This window comes from Ischnura elegans, chromosome 3, assembly GCF_921293095.1.
Source record: "Ischnura elegans chromosome 3, ioIscEleg1.1, whole genome shotgun sequence".
NCBI classification, from domain to species: domain Eukaryota; kingdom Metazoa; phylum Arthropoda; class Insecta; order Odonata; family Coenagrionidae; genus Ischnura; species Ischnura elegans.
This window is the reverse complement of record NC_060248.1, coordinates 50,161,547-50,185,212: the sequence shown is the minus strand read 5'-3', so window position 1 is coordinate 50,185,212 and position 23,666 is coordinate 50,161,547. Positions and strand designations below refer to the sequence as shown.

The 23,666-nt window shown below is 38.1% G+C and overlaps 1 protein-coding gene across 1 annotated transcript in view; it reads right to left on the bottom strand.

Annotated features, from left to right (window-relative positions):
- Positions 1–23,294, bottom strand: part of LOC124155759 (insulin-like growth factor-binding protein complex acid labile subunit) — a 464,134-nt gene extending 440,840 nt beyond the window's left edge. Inside the window, exon 1 of the mRNA XM_046529845.1 lies at positions 22,576–23,294. The gene's annotated coding sequence lies outside the window, so the exon portion shown is untranslated. The remainder of the gene's footprint in view (positions 1–22,575) is intronic.
- Positions 23,295–23,666: the final 372 nt, after the last annotated feature.

Genomic DNA, 23,666 nt, shown 5'->3' with positions numbered 1-23,666 from the left:
AAACAAATTACAAAAAAAGTAAATACTTATAAATGAAAATTCATGCATTTATAATTATTGTAAAAAATTACAAATCCTTGAAAACCAATATTTAACACTGTTATAAATACACAACAGTAGTTCTTGATTTTTTTAGTGAAAAAATGCATCATAAATGAAACCAACAATAAGTTCCGGTCAGGCACAGCACTAACCTTCATATCTATCATGAGCTAAAACGACGTAAAATCATGATAAATAACGAATATTCCTACACTTTCTCGTTGGCCCTACTTTCATATCAGAAACTTTAAAGGAGCAGAAAGGTCATATTTCTCCTTTATTTAAAACGTTGCGCATTCTTGTGTTGACCTAGTTCTGATAGCGCAATATTCCATGAGAATAACAAGATAAAAAATATGTTATTTATTGTGCAAAAAATACTCTTTTTCCAAAGCCAATGAACTACTTCTTCGTCTTGCTAGCAAAAGAAATTCCCTTTGTTTTGCCCAAAACTCAGAATCTCGTCATGTTTCAGAAGAAAAAAAACATTTATTTAGCCTTCAGGACCGATAGCTGTGATATCTAGCGCATAAAAAATATTACGGAACATTTTCCATCCATTAACACAGCAAAAAACGGTGCGCGGAGATGGAAAAACAAATGATTTCATGGAAAATCAAAAAGCATGCGTGAGCAGCGCTAACTTCCCGCTGCAACGAGAGAGGTGCCGCTTGAAAATGCCGATGCCAGACCTTAAAGCTGACGACGCGCGGACGTACCTCGGGACATACAAATGTACAAGGAACGAAAACAGTGATTCTGCAGTAATACGTCATTTCCGACAAAAAATACAAAAAATCTGAACTTATTGCTCTTTATATACATTGTCTTTCATAAAAAAAACATGGGTTTTACGCGAAGTATATTTATTATAAATTCCATTTCAAACGCCGCAAATTTTTATACTCCTTGCGTTCTTAGCGCAGGGTAAATATTAATCTACCGTAAATGTATAAATTGTAAATTTATGAAAACATGAATTGTCATTATGTAAGAGTCAAGAGAATAATATCCGTCAATTAGCTATAACACCTGGTGACTCGGTATAAATCAATGCCGCAACGCAAATAACGTAATTTAAAAGTCCAGAAATACCACACATCAATAGACGTTGGAACCGATTATACGCAAATAAAAAAAACATCGTGAAAGAGAACATAACATCAACATAAATTTAAATATACTTCCACAAAATCAAGAGTAATGTGATGAAAGTCAATTATTTGAAATGAAAAAAATATCAAGATCAGGAGAAATTTGAGTAAATAGATGCAATAAAAATTTTAATCGATTGAATAAGCTCCAAAGGTTTCCATTACATCGCAAAAAAAACTTGAGGATACACGTATAAAACCATATGTATTTACGAATAAATATAAAAGCATAGACTCATCACTTGGAATCACATAGGCGTAACTTAATATCTCTACAACTGCTTCAAGGATTCAAGGTGAAAGGAGGGAGAAAATCTAGTAACTGGAAGTGAAAGTAAGAAAAAATACGCGAAATGACGAATTATAAATGGGCTATGAATGATATAATATTGAACACACTATGTTCCAAAACACTGGAAGATAAATTGAAAGTAACTTTCAGAGCTAAGTCATCATCATCATCACTGGTCAACAATCCTAGGATTGGTTTGACGCAGCTCTCCACTCAGTTCTCCTATCAGCTAATCTTTTCTCACCTACGTATTTCTTCTCTTTCACATCTCTCTTTACATTGTTCCATATTTTTTGTTCGAGGTCTTCCTTTTCCATTCTTGCCTTCCACTTGTCCCTCGACGATTGTCCTCATCAGGCCATCATGTCTCAAGATGTGGCCTATGAGGTTGTTCCGTCTTCTTATTAAGGTTTTCATGAGGCTTCTCTTCTCTCCTACCCTTCTTAGGACTTCCTCGTTATTAACTCGGTCGATCCATTTGATTTTCATCATTCTTCTGTAAGAGCTAACTACATCATGTTTTATCAGACTCATTGGTAGCATTCTCCTCTCAGTTGTCGGAAGGTTAAAATAGAGTGAAAACTTCTACCACGTCCATGAGGAAGCCCGAGCAATGAATCTTATGCAAACAAACCTTCATACAAAAACAAAAGTATAAAAAGTAGGATGAATATTTGCTGTCTACTTTAAGAAGACACATCACTCCCGGTTGACCTGAGTCTTTCCATATAGTACAACGCAATTATAACTTTCACTACAATTTTCACGTTGAATGCGAATAGGCCCAAGTTGAAATTAGCCTGCACCTTAACAATGAAGATTTAACCAAAATATTTCCTCTCAAGATAGGTATAACATTTATAATTTAGATACATTGACAATTGTTATCTTCATGAAATTTTTATAATTGATTCCTAATTTTTAAAGAGTATTACATCACAAAAGAGAAAATTACTGCCGGCTGAACGGTCAAGAGATTAACTCAACAAAGGAAGAAATTTAGACGCCAATAACTTGGTTTGTGATTACACAACCTTCACACACTCAAATGATTTATAGGCTGAGTAAGAGTATGATGTAGTGAAGCAGTCTATAAGACTATTAATATTGATGAATTAAAATGCCAAAATAGAATGGTGACGCAAGATAAAATAGACAAATAACATCCATTAACGTATTTGAGTGCCACTAAGGCACTACACAGCTAATGATATTACAGTTCTTTTGACGCTGTTCGGTTAGGTTTTTCCAAATATTGTTTTCGTTCATGGAGATGGAACATGTCCGCATAACGTGAGAACTGTAGTCAAGTTATGCGACCCGTCCGAAGAATCGGGAAGCCAAAAACCCAGGACCTCCCGATCAGCAGCCAAGGGCCCGACCCATTTGCTACCATTCTCCCAGTAAAAAAAAGTGAAAACGAACAGATAGAGCAAATTATGAATTATGAAAATATTTTTTTAATTAAATTTACTTGTAATCATGAAAAGAGTATAACATACAAAAGTATGCAGTGTATAACTGATCTTAAAATATATATCTACCACTCATGATAAAAATAGAATGAAGAAAATAAAGCCAAACTTCGCCTTGAGCACCTGTTGCATGATGCAGCGTACCTGCAAGCTAAGTTAGAGCTGCCTCTAGGGTTTTGGCAGGGATAGTTTGGAACTCAGCCATAAAAATTGAAGGAATTGGGAAAAAAGTGGTAAATGGCAAAGATATTTTACATAGGTTAAGGTAGTCATTGATTACTTTGGTTAGCGGTCTTGGAGGTCACAACTGAAAATGAAATTGGTTTAAAATCTCGGTTTCATATCAGAGTCGCAATTTTCGCATCATCACCTATTGCCATATCCTATTTTCGAAATTTGATTTGAAAATTTTCAAAATTGCATCACTTAGTCTTTCGGCGTGATTCTTTCCTTTGAGACGCGGAGCGGTCTTAGAGTTCTATCTGGGAAGGGGTTGTTACAAACCGTATTCAAAAAGAAGAATGCTTCAGTAAAGCGTAGAAGAGGAAGAAAGAAAAGAAGCTTTATAGGTAGACTGTAGGAACAAGTGTTTCTTGTTATATACAAGGGACTAGAAAGGGAGGTTAAACAGGGGAGGGGAGAGAGGCCCGTGTTAGGAGCAAAACGCTCCTTCTAATCCTTGATTAACCGGTAGAACATTTCAACAATTATTGTTCTGTCTTACTTTGGAGCATCCTTCCAAAATACTGAAGGCTATGAAAAACAAATAATAACGACAAAAGCAAACTAATACACTGTTTCATCCAACAATGCAATCAATGATTAAAGGTGACAGGAAACCTACTAAGGAACACCAAGTTCACGTTCGTTTGACCATAGAATAAGCATGCAACCAGAAAACCTTCCTGAACCCAATCGATTTCAGCAGATTGTGAAAAAAGTGAACTATGGGATTGGAAGGATATGCGAGATACTAAGAACGGCTATGGGAAGGGATTACTAAATTCGGAACGAGAACCTTTTGACTTTTAAAATTACTGCCACCTGGGAAAACAATACGAAATTCTCAGAATAGAAATGATCGAATGATATGGGAGTTTTTTTAACTAACGGAACACGTAGAATTAGAGCCAAGGGGAAGCTAGAGATAAATGGTTTATGGGAAGAGGAGGTAACATTATAGGATGCTTAAAAGAAACTATTTTTTGAACCGTGCTGATTTTATCATAACTATTACTTATTGGCATCGTGGTTTACTTATTAAAATGAGGCTTGGCCACCAATTACACAAACTCTATCTATAGCGTCGAATGGAGGTACCATTATTGGAAGCCGCTAAAACACCGTGATATGCTAAAAAGCCTAACGAATCTAAAAATCGATCACATTCTACGATTCACGGCCATCAAATAGACGACAGTTCACAACAACCCTTCAGTAAGTCATAATGATAGAATATGTGAACGAAAGGATATGATAGTAAAAAGAGACTTGGAAGGAATATATTTTTAATGATTATTATTACTGGACTATCCGTAATAATTCACATCGAAAATGTAAATCCTGGACAAATGATACAGTTCCGATTGAAGACTAAATTTCGTTCGATTAGTCTGCGAAACTTGGTAGTATTGCAATTTAAAATGTTTCACAATACTTGCCCAACGTATAAAAAAATTATTCTCTTTTAAAGGAAAGCTTAAGAAATATTTCCAAGTAAATTAAATTCCAGTTTATTTTATTCCAGAACCATATCAAAGAAGAAAGGAACTAACCACATCCAGTTATTTGATAAGCACTTTGATTTTAAGTTTTTACTTAATATGGGAAATTTACGTTGTTCCTGTAAGGAACTTTACACATTTACTAACATAGCATTTTAAGGCTTCGCAGTTTACTTTATCTAAATGAATGATTTTTTTTCAAAAATAAGTCACCTGATATTGGTTCTTATTGTTACTCATGTTATCTTAAATATCCAACATATATCTTAAACGAGGGAATTGTGGCAAATGTGAAAAAAATATTGGGAATATAACATCATATTTCATTACATTAGTAAATATCAACATACCACACTTAATACAACGTAATGGCCAAGAAATGGTGAATTCTCTTTTACTTAAATTTTGTTCAAAATTCATATTTGAATGCTCAAGATACGCCACAACTGCGTGAAAACCGCGCACGCATCTCATTGGAGGGAAAAGTATGGACAGAGCTGAAAGATCATAATGAATACGGAGACTGCATCTTGCCAGAATGTTCCTCCTCAAAGTCGTCGATTTGGCAAACAATGCGATTCAACATCGGTTTGCAGTAATTACACGTTTTATTTAGCATCCAAAAATAGCCTATTTTCCTTGTTTGCATATTGACAAGCTGCCTTCCAATGCCCTGCAGGAGATATGGGTCGGTTTACCCACGGACCGCGGATCCTTGATAACTACGACATGTAAGAGCAAATAAAGAATTCAGAGTGGTCTAATTACGCGCGTCGCAGCATCCTCGTTTCTCAGTCCAATGCTCCAGAGTGTACGAGGACCAAAACAAATAAAATCACACGGCTCACCTCACCGTGACTCTGAAGCGACCTGATTTCACTAACAAAAAAGATTTTCAGTGAAAAACCGTCCGCATTCATGTCCGATACTAAGGCACCAGAAAATGACTTGGGGAATTCTATTTAGGCCCATTGAAAGAGTATCCTTTTTGATTATCTCTGTGCTTCAAAGGAAAATTCTTTGACCACTTAAATTAAAATTAATTTTATGCATTATACCATAGATCAAGTATATACTTTCTCTATGATTATGCGAAACGAAATATATAATAGCTTGCGAAATTCAATGAAACAATTTTAATAAGAATGTTCAAATCATATTTAAGAACTGGATCTGAGGACCCAGAGTTATCTTGGACTCTGATTCAATCATATATTGATCAAAATATACGGTATATAGATGGATTATGTAATGTATTAAAAATATTCTTAACTAAAGAAATCGCCCAGAGAAATATTCATTACTAACGAAATGCTAAGTTTATATTCAAGGGCTTCTGGGTTTCTATCAGGAAAGGCTGTGATATTTATAATATATATTAATTTTTTTGCCAAAGAAAATATCAAGGGAAAGCGAAATTTTTAATACTCACGCACTACCCCTTCGTAAATAAAAAAAATTATTGGTTCAATGTTCACAGTTTTAATGGCCAGGCCTGAGGATGGTACAATGTGCGGAAACCAATATCGGAGGTGAGGCAACAATAAGAGTCGAAAATGTTCCCGAGTTTATCTTAGCTACAATGGATATCACTCGTTTTCACAAGTCTGTGCCAACATTCTTTCATTTAATAACTTAAAATAGACCGACTTTAGTCCGAGCCGTGGATACTAGACATCTTTGATGAAGACCCCTCGAGCGTATACAACATCAGCACTTTTTTCAAGAAATAAACGCGCTGAAATAAAACTTTCAACGCGATAAACCCTTACGGCAATATATGTTCACGGAGAAATATAATTCCCTAATCCAACAAATGGCGAAAGGGCCTGCGGACTTACACTCTTGAGGCGCTCGCGAAGGGAAATATTGCAAAGGAAATCCTCCAGGTATTCAGTGGCACGTCCAACTTCTATGGGAGACCCCACACACATGCAAAACACATTCCAGCACACAGGGAACTTGGCAAACGAATCCACACACACACAAGGGGAGGAAAATATGATGGCCTTCTGTCGCCCGGCGCCCTTTCGGCCACAAAGTCCCTCTGGCCTCATTCCGTATTCATGAAATTTTTAATTAATCGCTCTTTAAGGAGAATAAAAGGCAAAACGTGAGGTGGAAACAGGGAGAGTGCATGTTTGACGATGACGAAAGAGAAGGCGAGAGACAGTAAAAGAGAGAGAACTCGGAAATATAGAAAAGAGAAAAGGGTAAAAACATTTTTCATTCCGGAAAAAAGGGAACCATTTTAAAAACCGTGCCAAGGAAGAGTTTTGCGGTTAAATTTCAAATTAATGGCAACATAACTGAAAAAAAATGTGTTGAGGCACTTCCAGGTGGGAAGAAAATGAAAAAAGTTTTCTTCTCCATTTTAGAAGGCACTAAGTTTTATTATAATGTGAGCTTAGAGCCCGTGCCAGTTTTCAGGTGCATTCACGCCTGAGGATGGCACAATGTGCAGAAAGCATGGTCGGATGTGCGTAAATTATAAATAATGCAATTATTCCCGTTATCACCGGAATGAAAAGTGTGATTAAGAAAACGGCAGGCCATGTTGTAGTAGTAAAAAAAATATAATTTATAAACAAGTATAATGCAGGACAATACAACCAAATCGAAATTCCCGAACGGCGAGTAAATCGTTGAAGCTTTATTTTCGTAGTACTTTCCGCACAAATAATTCCATTGGAATAGCTATAATTGTGAGAAGGATGAATTAGATTGATGATATAGAAGAAAAAAGATCAAATAAATATTTTTTACGAACAACATGTATACTACCATAGAGTAAGTATATTCTTATATATATACTTACTCTATGATTCTACGCATATTCATATCATGTAATTAAGCATCATGGGGCAAAAAAAGCTACTAAAGCTACTAAAATTATAAAATATGGCACTTAATGCCGATGAAATGGGCGTAATCGAATGCAAATATTATAGAAGCCAATGAATCGCGATACATTAGCTAAATTCAGTCACGTCTTCTCTAAAGTTGTAAAATGTTATGCATTGAGTGCTACCAACAGCAGTTTTTTTCGATATATTTCCGTAATTGTCAATAACCTCCTTTCGTAATAGGAATATATTTCGCATGTGACCCAATTAGTGAAAAAAACCTTAGGAACATAGGAAGCATAACTACAAAATCGCCTAAATGTACTCGCATCTACCAAGAAAAGTCTTCAGCAAGGCAGTGGCAGCTAGAAAAGTCTTCCAAACGACCACCAAATTCAAACACATATCCACCCAAACTCCTTGTGGCGCGAACCCTCACAGCGTACAATCTACAGTAACAGATCGCTGACGCAGCACAAAAATAAACACACAAATAAAAAACACACAGCAATATAAAAAATCCCAAAAAAGGAAAAATAAGGGGAAAATCTGGTTGCTCATTCACGAAGAAACATTTGACGATACGTATTTTACACGCACGACTCGTTGGAAGATGCGAGGCGATGAACCGCAGGAAATGCAACCGAGGCGTGAAATTCTGAGGAAGAAGGGGTGGGGAAGATGAGTCAGCATGAATGTGATTGGCGTATGATAAGAGACGAGATAAGAAAGGACAGAATGTGGAGGAAATGCAATGAAGAGGGCAAAATCCTTCGCCTATTCAACATCTTACCCAAAGAATGGTCATCCAGGCAATGCTATTTCAACTCCAAGGTGAGAGTGTAGCGATCCAGAAATGAAAGATTTCCATTTCCAAAATATGCATAAATATGTTGTTGTGTGACTTCTCAGAATAGCCAGCTATGACAAACTATGCCTCGGGATTTGTACCTTTTCACTTTCAAGAACGCCTAACCTTCCTCTTCCCCTGCCTTTCCCCTTCCTCGTGGACGAAAACATCCTGGTTCCACTTCCCTATATAATGGCTCGGTGGAGATGCTATTGTCACTCAGGGACTCACTCAGTAACTCATACTCAGTCACGGGCCACCCGTCAGTGGTAAGTCAGCAATGTAGCCGTCAGTTGGAGTCGAAGCGCGGGCCTTATGGCCCGTGCGACCTAAGCGCCTCGCCATCCACCCGTGTCATCACTAGCAGCTCCTCTCCTTCCCGAGACTTTTGGTAATATTATAAATTTTGGCTATTCTGGATGCACAAATTCATCATTACTTTATGTATATTCATCGAATGTATTGGTTAACTGAGACTTTAAAGGGAAATAAACTTTGAGTAAAAACTTTAAATACTTGTGTGTGATTATTCGCTTCCCGGCACCAAGGGCAAGAACCCACATAATTCAAAGCGTGCGACCCGCGACTTTTTAGATGGCGGGCCGCACCCATTACAAGAGCAGGTATGCACACCTATGAGGTTAACTATAGACAGAGGAGCGCAACTGACTTCATTGCATGCATAAGTTCCCGCATAACCTGAAATCTTCTCCTGAACCCTCTAATTTTATTGTCATTTATACGCAGCGCAGGGCAGATTCAGCATCAAATTTGGGGGGGGATTGACCTGGGTCCAGGTATAATGGAATACACCCTATGAGAGAGGGGCGGACTACCGTGTAAAATTTTTGTAGGGTGTGCTCACGATATACGATAAATACTACTGCAACTTCTCTCACAATTGGGCTTTGAACCCATGAATTTGCATATAGGTACACTGCCTTAACTTCTTTGCAAGGATACAAACACTATTATGCTAGTAAAAATTTAAATTATTTGACAAAATTTGGGGAGGTTCATGACCCCTGTGACACCCCTTTTAAAACCGCCTCTGACTCAGCATCGGGAAGCTTAAATAATGACAAACATTTTTCCTCCGTAAATTCTTTTCTGATTGTTATCATATTTACCTCTGCCATACAACAACGAAGACAGCACATTTTGGCCTTTATACCGGATGATTCAACAATTGATAATGTCTATACGATCCATTCATCGGATTAGGCCAAGCTACTGCGGAAGAACACAATACCGCGTTCTTTGGTTGGGAGGGCCAGGACTTTACCCCGCCGACACCGAGGCCAGTGATTTTGTACACGAGAAAAGTATCCTAGACCAAAAGACTAAAAAAACAGCTTTAGGAAATAATACAGTTTTCCTTTGTCAATTTCTTAAGTTGAACTCTACAGGATAACTATAGTTACGGATTTTAAGAATAGATCGATTCAGTTACGGTAAGCTCAAATCAACTAAGGGATTTTTTTCTCCTTTTCACCAATGAGATAAAGAAGGCATAAGCCTGAGACATTTGGATGAGGATATAGCACATAAGTCATTAGGACTTTCAATTAGGCCCATGTACGCTTACATAATATAGCCTTTGATACAGAAATCAACGAAAGAATAAGTTGTGATTGGTCACATTCCTCCGATCTTTACCCTTATACGTATGATATTCAGAACTAGCGAACACGTTACGCTAGCAGCGCAAGAATGAACAGCAACAAGATATTTCGACGCTCTCTGTTAAGGTTCATATCGTTGACGCATGTCCAACGTATTACTCACTTTCCTATCTTTCACTCTCTCCCTGGCCTCACCATGACTGGTGCCCTTACAAACTTTGACACGACCACCTCGAAGGGTAAGAGTACAAGCGTGAATTAGGAAAAGTTTAACCTAATCCAGGCCACGAGTTGAGAGTACTACCATGAAAGTTCCCATTCCAGAATACCATTCCAATTGTTTCCGGAAACTGAATATGACTCCAAACGCTACAACCTAAATGCCCAAAGGACACGAAAGGTTATACAGGAGAAAAATGAAAAGGCAAGTGACAGGGGAAAGTGGAACCGTACTTAGGGGAATGGTTGAAACTTAACTGGGGGTGTCTTAACGCCAAGCCCATCACCCCCACGGAATAAATAATTCACCCTAAGTTGTTACCCCGAGAGCTCCCTTCATCTTAAATCCTAACCCGAATTTCCTTGACATTGCAGTGGCTATTTAAAGTTTGAGGTTTTTAGCATGAGGATGAAAGAGAATAATTAAAACTAGATAGCGTTTCTTACTCATTTGAGAATGAAATTTCCCTCTTTCAATATGGTGTGATCCCAGAATAAAATAAGCTCTATCTAAAAACGAATTTTTTATAGTCATCAAAGACAAAATAATGCCTTCAAATTTAGGTTATTGAATTCACCATCATTCTACATCACGTCGTAGCTATTTTAGCATTGGTTCATTTTAATTTCAGCCCATCAAAACTATATTTATTGTTTTTACGCAAACCTCCCATAATAATTGAAGGTGAGACCACAATCAGAAATAATTATGGCATATTCTCTGCTTTATTGAAGCGAAGAAGTTCACAAAGACAGCGTAGGGACAAATAATCATTGAGTGACATATGCTGAATAACTAATTTATTATTATTAAAAATGTATTAGGAAAACAGAGAGAACAAATTACTAGATTAGTACGTAAAAAAGGGTTTCGAAACTCAAGAGTAGAGTTCTCGTACGCATTGATAAATGCTTATAAGGAGTGAAAAATAATACAACAATGAACAGTAAATTTACCCACATTATTCGCCGGGAAAGCATAAAATCATATTTCAGTAAGTTTTTTCACCAAGTCCGGTACTTCATGTAGAAACCAAGAAGGAAACTTTAACGCAAGACGATGACTGTCATAATATTGCTTCGAAAACTTTATTCATTGACTTAGTAATTTACGAAGAAAGTTTACGGAGTACAAATACACAGTAACCACTTTTGCTCAAGAGCAGAATTTAATCATTATTTCCTTCCGCAAGAACAGTTTTCAGCTACAGCAAATAATTTAATTAGAAGGTAAAACAATTTATCACAATGGAGGTGCATTAAAAAACTTCGAAATGGCTGGACAAGTTAAACTATAAATATTTCACCGCAATAAGCCTCGCGTAATCATGCACCAAAAAAAAGGATTTCCACAATCAATATAAGTACATTTGGAAAATTAAAATAAGAGGTGCACAAAAAAGTAAACATTTTTAACTATGTAAAAATGAGCTTCTCACTGCTACAAATGAAGAAATTTTCCACTAAAAATCCTTTAGGAGAAATGGACTGCGTGAAAGAAAAAAAATACTGTTACCCAGTCGCCATTGGGCTTTTATGATATTTAAAAAAAATCAGAAACGTCATCTCAGAGAATGCTTCACCAAGCTTAGTAAATAAATTTCTATACGACTTAATCTCTTTTAATTGGAATGGAAAAAAAACAAAAAGAGAGCATTAGGAAACTTTATTTTATGGAAATAACAGGAAATGAAATTCTTGAGGTTAATCATCAGAGGCATCATTTTTGAGATTCCCATTTCACTATCGAGCATATTGAATATTAAGCTTTGCACCGGTATTATATCACAGCATATTTCAAACGAACACCATACCTAAAGGAAATTAGGTAATTTACATGAAAATGGCACAATAGTCGGCCAAACTAGCCGGAAATGAGTTACGTAGTTTACAAACATTAGGATTGAATTATGCTCATTTTCCGTACTCTCATTTTGCTTTTTCACCTCAATGGATGTCGTCGGCGGTGGCATAATATTCTTTGATAATATTCACGAAAATTTTATGCTCTGAATCACATAAAATAACATTCCAAATCATGAGGGCTTGTCAGGAGTTATGTTCAACAAACTTTAAGAGACATTTATTCGAAAAAAATTGTTTGACCAGTCCAGAATAAGAACCCGGATTCTCAAATTTTTATCCGAACACCCTTAATTTCCATCAACCTCCGGACAAGATTGCCTGTTAATGATCAAAGTCACTTTTGAGGGTACTTATTTTAATTACTGATTACTTTAACTGCGGCCAAAAATGAAATTGAAGATAAATCAAATATTTAACCATAGTAAAATGGTATAAATGAAATTTTAAACAATTATTAGACACCAAAGAAAAGGATACACGCGAAGATAAAAAATACCAAAATGTTCCCTACTTGAGAACAATTATGTCAACGCGAAAAGATTTCCATTTTCTCCCGACAACAACACTAGTCCTATCAATATCACTGATTTATGGATTATCACGTTTACTCTACCAATACAACAGGAGCTACCCCAAAACCATGGGTTGGATGGGATTCTCGTGGGCATTCAGAGCAGGACTAACTAGAGCTAACGAAGATTTTTTAAAAGTCGGTGAGGATGGAGAAAAGATACGAAGGAGAAGAATGCTAAAAGCATAGATAGGGTTAATACAGGAGTATATTGGAAGACAAGGGAAGAGGCCCGGGACAGGGCTCACTCAAAATGTGTTGTGTGTTTGAAACCTGCCAATTTCAAACAAAGAAAATTGGAAACAAGACTATGATGGCCTAAATGGGAAACTTTGGGAATGTTCTTCAGGTACAGTCGTATGGATTCGGGTAAACCAGTAGCTAAAACAGTGGGTAGAAGCACTGATGTATCATGGAAATACTTCTGATAAATTTATACGCCAAAGAATCGACGAAAATATTCCGAAAAAACTGAAATGTGGTAATGAAGACCTTCGCTGCTGTGACATCATGGAAAATTTGCAGTGCCGGAACGCGCTTTCTTTAACTTTTTTAGAAGTGAAATGCATATTACTCACAATCAGTGTGTTTTTCATTACAAGTTATTATTTAAATTCTATTAAATTTTTTGTCTTGGTAACCAATGTATGTATTAGGAATTTTGAGGGAGAAAATTGATGAAAGTGTTATTTGACTACTGTGTCTCCTGTCATCCAGTGGCGCGTTCTGGCACCATGACACCTCTGCCTCGCTGGTTCAACAGCGATGTTAGGAGGGACCTTCAGAAACAGAAAACTCCTAATGGACCTCAGTGTAAGCCAACAGTGTGCCGGTATCTTATGCAGGCCTTAGCAATTAAATCTGATATTCAGATCTGGGTTCTACTCTTCGTAGGCCAGCATGCTAACATGCATTTTCATTCGATGCTACAATTCACATGCTTCGAACGAAGGAAAACGAAACTTGAGAGATCAAAATGATAAGCACATAGGGCCGGATGGAAAGGCGATGAAAGCCAGAGATAAGAAGCGGTAAGCTGTGGGAATTGCCCTGGGATGTGACTGAATCGAAGGAACCCAATAATTATAGGTAGCTCAGACCGAAAAGATAGATAGAGTAATGCAGTGGAGATAGGAGATTGGAATGCGCTTACTTCTTCGTCGGTACGATGCCCTGGAAAATATCGGCTCCCAGAAGAGTAAAAGATGGGGGAGGAACAATGTATAATATTGGAGAATGGAGCACGATGGATATTTTCAAGACAGCATTTTAGTGAAAATTATCATATAAATATCTAATTAAAGGTTGGAATTGGAGCCAGTGGTGAGATAATATTAAGTACATGCTAATAACTCCTCAAGGGTTGTGAAAGGAAGTGTACACTATGCCATACGATGTTTGCAACGGAACTTATCAATCACCGAATATTTCAGTGTTTGCCAGCTATGTGAACAAATTTTCTCCCCCAAATTGAACGTAATAACAAACGCAGTAATACTTTGTCACACTAATTAAAATTAATAGCCTCTATTCTGTCTCAATAAACTTTGTAATCAATGGAAGTACGAATTCGAGACGGCTGGTCATTTTCAGCTGGCTACTAACCGCACGTATTGAGATTTCCGTGCAATGAGTTTTGCAGTAACAGTTCTTTCAAATTTTGCATTGTAACTCCTCGTGGGAATATGTACAAAAGTAACTCTACCTATCTAAATAGTCTCAGCCTTTCCAATTCCTTCCCTAATTTTTTTATGTACGTCACAAGTCGTGATGAGTCATGTACTTTATTTCGTCACTGAAAATAAAAACGCATTCCATTTATTAATTACTCCGCTTATTTGTGTTCAGCGTCTCAATTTTAAAGCATCTAATAATTAACAAATAGAGACATAATTTATTTCACGGATATATATGCGTCTATGTATATACATAAAAATACATTTTGCAGTTTAAAAGCAAAACAAAAAACGTCTAAACATCAAAACACTCAATAAATTATTTCGAGCCAATAAACGTATGAACAACCTCTCAACTCAGGGCCCCATACCATGTAGCAACAATAATAGTAGTGCATTTATTTCTCCTTAAACAATATTAACGATCATAGATTAAAACTTTTAAAATATCATTGATACAAAACTAACATTGGAGTTTTAAATGACACCAGAAACTGTTACCTGCTGGTGGGATCACCTTCAGAAAGACAATCGTAACACTATGCGCATTTTTGAATAACAAAAACTTCTTCCAGATAAACTTTCGATAAATAAATAATATAAAATAAATATACACTAATCTTTACGACACATATGAGAGGAAGCGGGGGTAAGATTAAGGATTTTGTGAGTGTGAGAGAGAAGAAATAAAACGTCCCGTACAAGAGAAGAAAGCAATAGGGGGATGTGAAATACCGTTCGTGACGGAGGAATCCTCATCTACGCCTATTTATCCTTGGGTGCTCAAACAATAAGGGAACAGCTCGGCCAGCTTCTCAGGAAGGATATTTCAAAGACGTTCGCTGTCTTCCTCGGCGCTTCGCTTGAAGGAGAATAATCTTGATTCCACAGAAGATTTCTCTCTCTCCGGAAAAACGCGATGCAAAGTGTAACAATCCCAACACTCAACCATTCGAAAGGATGTGGTTTCCTCATTTTTTATACCGCCTCGTGCCGCCGACACTCCTTTAAACTGCATCATAGTCTCAACACGCGAGTTTCCTTCACTTGTTTTACTTTTCTACTCACGTGTGTTTTAAATTGCAGAAAGTCTTCCACGCGCTCGGTAAAGCGAGTATAAACCAGAAAGAGTTATGGCTCCGAGGAAAGGCGGCGGATTCTTCCGTCTTAGAGCTGAATGATATTTTCCTCCGATTCTCATGGGATATAAAATACAGATTCTACTACTAAGAAGCAATTTCTGGAAATGCCCTCATGTGCGGCTTGAAAGTTACCCTTTTCTCACTCATAAATTGAAACATATCAAGAAATATTTTATAGCTACAGGAATAATATGGTTAAGCTCTGAAAAACGGAAGCTAGATAATTTACGAAGTTAAGATGGAAAAGGATTCCAAGAATAGCAGAATTCATATTATCAATATTTAACAAGAAGTCCACGGCCAAAACAGATTATTTGTGGATAAAAACGAATCTAAAACCTAATAAATGCTTACACGTATGAAATTAGGCTTAAAAATAAGAGTTTCTTAATCCAATCCGCAAGCCAAAAATACCCCTCTCCATAAAAATACCCTCCCCAGGCCATAGCATAACATTTGTGGTTCGCTTTCATTTGGCATTGGCCAACAGGGGCGCCGACTTATAAAAAATATTGAGGGGGCCCATATCGGAGGTCTTTCCCCGGGAAGAGGTTAAATCCAAAGTGTGTCGCAGCACCGAAACACTACCATGATTCACACTACTTGATTCAGTTAACCTGCTTAACCTTATAATTATTTGTTTCAACACACATTGTTGAATTTATTTAAAAGGTAACTATCGTCAAACATGGGAAATAAAAATCAACAATATATTTTTGTAATTTCACAAAGCATAATATAACTTAATTATTTTCTTGAATTATTGAGGGGGCTCCGCCCCCCGAAACGAATCTTTGAGGGGGCTCGGGCCCCCTCAGGCCCCATGGAGTCGGCGCCACTGTTGGCCAATGAACTTTATTTCGATATATTTTTTTGATTCCTACACAGATTAATTATGCAATTAGAAGTACCCAAGTTGGATCGTTCGTCTTGTTCTCAAGAACTTATTAGGTCAGCTGAAGCGTATTTATACATAGCAAATATATAGGCAGTTTTTTGTATTATCTCAGGAAAATTCCTAAAACAATATCTTTCATCGTTTTTAGTTCATTAAAATTCAATGCCGTTGCAAAGTACAGTCTTAAGGATCATGTAATGCATTACCTATAAACACCTACTTTATGAACTTATGGGTATTGTTCTAAGAAATATAAAGCATTTTAAATGCAATTGCAGATGTTTCTTAGAAAAATCAGGGAATCTAAACGACTAAATGTTTCGAAAAAATGCTATTTAGGTTTTTTGCCAACGTCTTGGACCTAGAAAAGTTAAATTCTCTCGCAAGTTCCAATGATCACGATCGATATCAATGTGTTCCAAAATTTACACATCTGTCCTTCCATGTAAGATGGACTTACGTTTCAACCATCCCAGGAGAAAACAAGGCATTACCATCGAAGTGCTGGTTGGGCAATACTGCGCGCCGGCGAGGGAGCAACACCCAGGACAACCGGTTAGTGAAGGTAAGGGGCGAGTGTAGGGGAGGGATCAGAGGCGGACGCGAGCAGTCGGACGGGGTTCAAAGGGTGGGTCAGGACTGGATGGTGGCGTGTGTCGCCACCTTGGGAAACGGGTCGTGACAAGACGCGGTTTCCACGTCAACCCCAGGCCCATCTCTCTCGAGGGAGTCGCAGTGACGCAACAGTCAAGCAGGGCACTAAGTGTGGCAAAAAAAAAGGAATGGCCGTAGGCGGGGTGTAAAAAAAAAAGGTTATACATGAAAAACGAAAGCAAAAAAGATTTTAATTCAAGCATAAAGAAAAAAAAAAAGGCGCGGAGAGACGTTTTCAGGGATTTCTTCCTCTTTTGGAGATTTGGATGGATTCTGCCCTATTCTTAAAATAATGCTTTTCCGAAAATCAAGCTAAAAAATTGGGCTACGTTAAGTGAGTGATAATGAGATCTTTTCCGTAAATAGGCATAGAATTTTTCTAATAGCATGATGTTCATGAAATCTGGTCAGATACCTTTATAATCTCTCGTTTTTACAGTTATTTGGCCATAAAATAGCATTACTAAATAAATTTTGCCTCTAAGGACTCAACACAATATATCTTCCTTTAAAGATCGACATTGTTACCGCAATTGGACCAATACGAATCGCAGAACTTTCAAGCAGCTAATGAGAGTTTTAGAGATTGGAAGTAGTTATAGACACTCGACGCGTGGGTTTGAAGAAGGAAGAAGAATTTGAAGTGGTCGGAGGGGAAGAGGAACAAAGATGAACGATGATGAGGAAAGGGAACTTGAAGAGGAGGTACAGAAGAGACGGAGGGTTTGGATGGAGCGATTGCTAAGCCGCAAGAGGATTTAAAAAGCCATCTTATAGGGAGGACTTTTACTTAGGATGGGAGCAAGTCATCAGGATTTATGCACATGATATTAAGCAATAGATCTTTGTGTGAATTGAGAGGGAATATATCCAATTTAGCAGGGAAAACAAGCTGGAAGGATATGTAACATGAGTAATATACGATGTGACTGCGTAGGTTTCCGCGGTGTCGAAGTTCCAAAATATCCATTCTTCCGGTGCTACCGCGCCTGGTTGTTTGTAGATGACACCAATTTCAACAACAATAGCCCAGACGGACACTTTTAATAGGGATGATGGCTACCACTTGGATGCCAATTGGAGGAGACTACTCAAAATGACCAATGAGAGAGCAGAAATGAGTAATATACCTTAATAAGAGATATTTTAATCGGTGTAATACCTATAATATTAAAATTACAAATAAAATTATAACGATGATAACTATCTCTTCGCACGAGATCATTGGCCGATGAAATTATGAGTTCGGAGAAGAAAGGAAGGCCGTAAGATAAGGTAACGAGGAAAATGAAACCGGGAATACGATACGAGTCAAGGCTATGAGTGACCTAATACTCTCCACATCCCCACACCTGAAATGGTGGTAGTTCCTAAATTACAGAATTATTTAATAACAAGGGTCGGTATTCAGTTCATGCCCACACATAGTGAGGAAGCATCCCTCAAAACCAGACTAAAATAATTTTTTTGCTTCTACAGTATTCTACTGCGATAGAAAGTGTATTTAAACAAGTTTTCGAGCCGAGGAATCTCATTTAGAGATTTTTTCTGTAGTTATTAGGATAAAAATTTTGAAATACTACACACTATGGATGTGGGCTTCGTGTTCAAATAAAAATAGACAGGCTGGTGACAAATACCTGCATATTCGATAGAAATTTCCATAAATAATTTGTAACGAGCATAAAATGTGATCGTGGCGGAATATACTGAATACCGGAGTTAGGGAGTGGGCAAATAAAAGTCGAACCAATGCATTAAACATTCTATTAGGATACTAAAATAATCGCATTTCTATAGCAGACAGTGTATTACCGCTATTCATTTTGTTTCCCAACAACTTCTTCGAGCTCGCGGATGATGAACGTAATATGCAACAACTAACGAGACGGACAATCTAGAATATCTATGACTCAGGTAGGATAAATACCTGTTACTTAAAGGCTAGAAGACGAGGACCTGACGCTGGCGTCAACGAGATCAGCTTTCCAAACGAGGACGCATCATTCCCAATCGACTCTTTTGTTTTTAGTGATTCATTGCTCGCTTAAAATTTACGCAAAGTTCATGACTTTTCATGGTAAAAATAGGAAACATACATAAGTATTTTCTAGCATCTTAAATTTCAAAATTTCACCTCAGTATTGTCTCAAATGTAAAGCACGTTAGATTTGAGATAAAGTAACATATTCCACAGGTCCAAACCAATACACTGAACATTTCCAGTTCACATCATATCTTATCATAAATATTAAACGAGTTATTCTTTGCGAAAAAAGGCAAATTGCGACTGGTAGCGACGGTAGGATAAGCCCTGTTAACGAGGTGGGCAATCTCAAATATGCATTTACAAATTAATGAATAATTACCCAACTGGGATTCGAACCCACAGCCACTACATAAGATGGTTACTCCTCAACCCCGCCGTCACCGAGGCCTGCGTTACACATAAACGAGGAACAATACTCATGTTGAACCCGTGGAAAGAGATACTTTCGCCCTCCCTTTAACAGCGACCTTCCTCTGTATCCCTCACCGCAAAAATAAACGATTCATTCCGTTAGGACACGCCCCGCGGTCAACCACCCGCATATCAAGAACGCCCGACCAATCCGACCGGCTAGCCCAGTTGACGCCCGCAGACAAAAATTTTGCCCCACGACTTCCTTCCCCATTCATTCCAATCAAAAACAAGGCGCACGTTTCAGGTTCACAATCAGAGACGAGGTATATTAGAGCGATTTTCGGCTTTTTCGCGAACTACCAAGACTGAAATGGCAAAATCCGTGATTGGCCGACTACAAATCGTTTTAGTGGCTAAGTATATCACAGTCTTCAGGACTAAAAAAAACGACTTTTTTTAATCTCGAGAGTTAAAATATGCCCTTTTTCAGCACCAATTACGGAGAAGGACTTGGCTATTGAAACGTTAGAATGAATTGGCCCAAATACCTGGTTCTAATAAAAAGTTTATCTATAAAATCCACCAGGAAAGTATAAATCATATGTTACAATAGCCGTTTGCATTATTTATCTCGATTGAATATTTCATACCCATTGAATTAAATACACACTTAAAAGTTGGAGTGTTAGATTTTAACAAATTCTAGCCATAAATATATGATATATGCAATTTATCATGCCATAACAAACTGAAATCAGTGTGTTAGATTTTAACAAAATCTAGCCATAAATATATGATATAAACAATTTATCATGCCATAACAAACTGAAATCAGGCAGTCAGTCATTCATGACCTGCACCGAAACATTTTTTCACCCTCTTACTGGCAAAAAGCTGGTGAAGCTGGTCATAAACCCATTGAAGCGGCTGTCGCCGTAGATAGATGAATACTTGCCTCGTCTTTTGGCCACTACGGAGCCACCTTGAGTGCACTTGCATTTACCCACTTTGAGGTACCAGGAGCAAAGGCTGAAATTACTGCGCACGAAAAAGCTAACCTAGCTGATACGCGATAGCCTCAAAAGAGGCAATTTAGACGGCTAGACATACCACCACCACGTCTCATTCAAGACGAATTTGCATATCAATAGGGAAAAAATCGGCAACAATGGATCGGCCAAGCAGCGAGAGGAAACGGACATATTGATTGAAGCCCGCAAAATAAATCAACGATGAGTTCGCTCAAGTATCTGAAATTCCAAAATTTTTAAACGAGAACTTCCACCAAGGGATTAATTTTTTCACGACTATTCTTCTCAATTAACCACGTTGAAAAGCGCAATTATTTGATTTAATGATGGCACGTCAAATTAGAGAGTCCGAATAAACAATAAATAGACGAAAATTTAATCAAGCGATGTTGCGAAAATTATATCAGAGGATTATGACAGTATTTCATTAAGACAACCTTTCAAGATATTCCTGAAAAATAAGGGGCCCAATTGCCCCCTGGAGACTCATCGTAATGGAACGAATCTAAGATGAGCAAAAAGTAAACAAATAAAAATTGGTATTTCCTGACAGTTTTAAAACAAATATCTCTTAAAATATGTCGATTACTTTGACTGGTAGTCTAAACACAATCAAGAGATAGACGTTGGTGAGCCGTATAAATACCTTAGCCCCGTAGGCTCTAGAATCAATTATGAATTATCCAATGCCTAAGAATTAAAACAAAACGTTACTAAAGACAATGATGAAAAAAAATCTTTTAAAATCGCATTTTCCTGCCATAGTCTCACAAATATACCGATAAATGGCTCAAAGAAGATGTTAAACGTTCTCAAGTTACAGAGTTCTATTTTACCTTCATGAATATTTAACCTCTTAATCTACACCAATTCGTTTGGGGCATGAATAACAAATCTGAATTTGAAGGACTTTCGGGCAGAGAATATGTTAATTACAGTGGTAAACTTAGACACGAAAATTTATAACCCTCTGAACCGTCTCCTGGTAGAAGGAACGAAGGTAAACGAAGAAATGAAGGAAAGGCATATTGTTAGTAAATAGCATTTAATTTCAGTGATAAAATTCAGATCTCCGACAGGAAAGAAGGCACACGGTCAAAGATTTTACACAATGTCATCAGCTGTCGCGTTGCATTGGAATCTAGCTTAAAGGTCTCGTTAGAGGACCTGTACAATTAGTAGGAGGATCGTTTATAGTAAAAAAGATCCATCCATGACATTGTCGCTGGCATTGCGAAGGATGACAGCACTTGTGACATATTCCCAAATTATTTGTTCAGATTTTTTTAAGCGTTACAAAAGCCATCATGTCCACCTGATGGCCATTGCTATGTGTAAAAAGAACCTCTGTACCTAATATCGTATGGAAGTAGGAAATTACTTTTATATTTACAAAAGTATTATTATTATTTTCAAAATAATATCTGAGACATTCCATTCACCTTTACTGACATATAGACGACTGACACTGAGTGTATAAAAACGAATGAATCGAGATATAAATGCGGTCTTTCCTCGTTCTGAGATACGCGTGGAATTCAAGGGTGTACTAAGAGTTTTTCGTGACCAAGGTTTCTTTATCAAAAACATGCCACGAGAATATCAACAAAACAAAACTTCGGTTTAGTTATTGGCAAAGTACAAGAAGTTGTATTGGGAACGAGGGTTTATCTTCAGACCTAAATAGAGATGACACTGCGGAGGATTCAAACCTCCACCGGTCATTCTTGTTTTTTTGCGAGCATTCCTCGTTTAAAAATTACGGTATCAACTTCAAATTTTAATATGCAACTTTCCCAGCATTAACCTATACATCTCAAAAATATATCTTAGAAATTACCGGAGAAAAACTTTCAAATTAAAGATTTAAGTGCATGATGACAAGGATTTACTTAAAATGAATAAGTGTCAAAATTTGAAGTTGGGTTAAAAAGTTTTAAACGAGAAATTCTTCGAGAAAAATAACCAGTCATGCAAGAGTGATAAGTTATCTAAACCACCAGAGGAAAACAACAATGGCTACAGAAACGTTCCCCAAACGATGACAGACATAAGAGCGATAAGTTGCATTGTAACGAGGAATTATAGGAAAACCGCGTGGCTCACCTGTATGATTCCCAGAAAGGAATACCTCTTGAAGCACTGTCGAAATCTTGAGGGATACCCTCGAGCGGAAGGAGGAAACTGCGGCAGGAAAGCAAAACCAAGATATAAGGGAGGGATACTCCCACTTTCCAAGTCACCGCCGTCAAATGCCACAAGACACAAAATTCAAGCACGTCAACAATCACCAACGACTTCGGCAGCCGCGCAAAGGAGCACTTCGGGAGATTTCAACGCCCCGCGCGACGAAAATACGCACTGAACCTCTACACACGAAAATCCTCACTCTTTGACAAACTCCATTCACAAAGCGATGAAAGTCAAAACACTCCAACACTCTTTCAACAACTTTGCACGGAAAAGGCGCCGTGACAACCGTAAACTCCACTGCGTCCCTCAGCCCGGGACGATGTCACTTATCTGTTTCGATCACCGACTCGCTTGCAACCATACTCAACAACACATAGCCGGGTCCTGCAACCCTATGATTCCTTCTCCCCCCCCACAAAAAGTTTTCCGCGTCAGGGTGCAACGAGGGCTAGGGGAACAAACCCGATCTGCACCCTTAACATTCCCTCCCCCTTCCGACGGATGTTGCGGTAAGCCCGAGTCCGGACAGACTGCCAAAATGCTCGGAGCGTCGGACGATAGGTTCCACTGTTTACGCCCTCTCACTCTCAGCCGTTCGAGACGACCACACCGTTCCGCTCTCGTTTGGGAACTGCACGCGTCCTACTCCCCGAGTTACCGTCCGACTCGCTCGACGGTCTACTGCAGGGGGAGGGGCCGAGAGAGGGGGGGTATGGAGGGGAGGTGAGAAGAGAGAAAGGAGGGGTAGGGCGCGAGGATGGGTTTCGGGAGAGGGGAGACGAGATCAGATGGTGGAAGGGGGAACAGTAGGATAGACAGGGGAAGGGAAGGGTCGGGAAAAAATATAAAGGGACGCCTGTACGTGCTAGCGTTGCATTGGGGGGGAGCGGGGAAGGGGGAGGCGAGAAAGAGAACCTTTGGCAAAGTTTTTCATTCTGATGAGGGGAGGCAGCGCAAGCGCTGTGACCTTGCGCTCGCAAGGTATGTACTAATAAATATTGTTA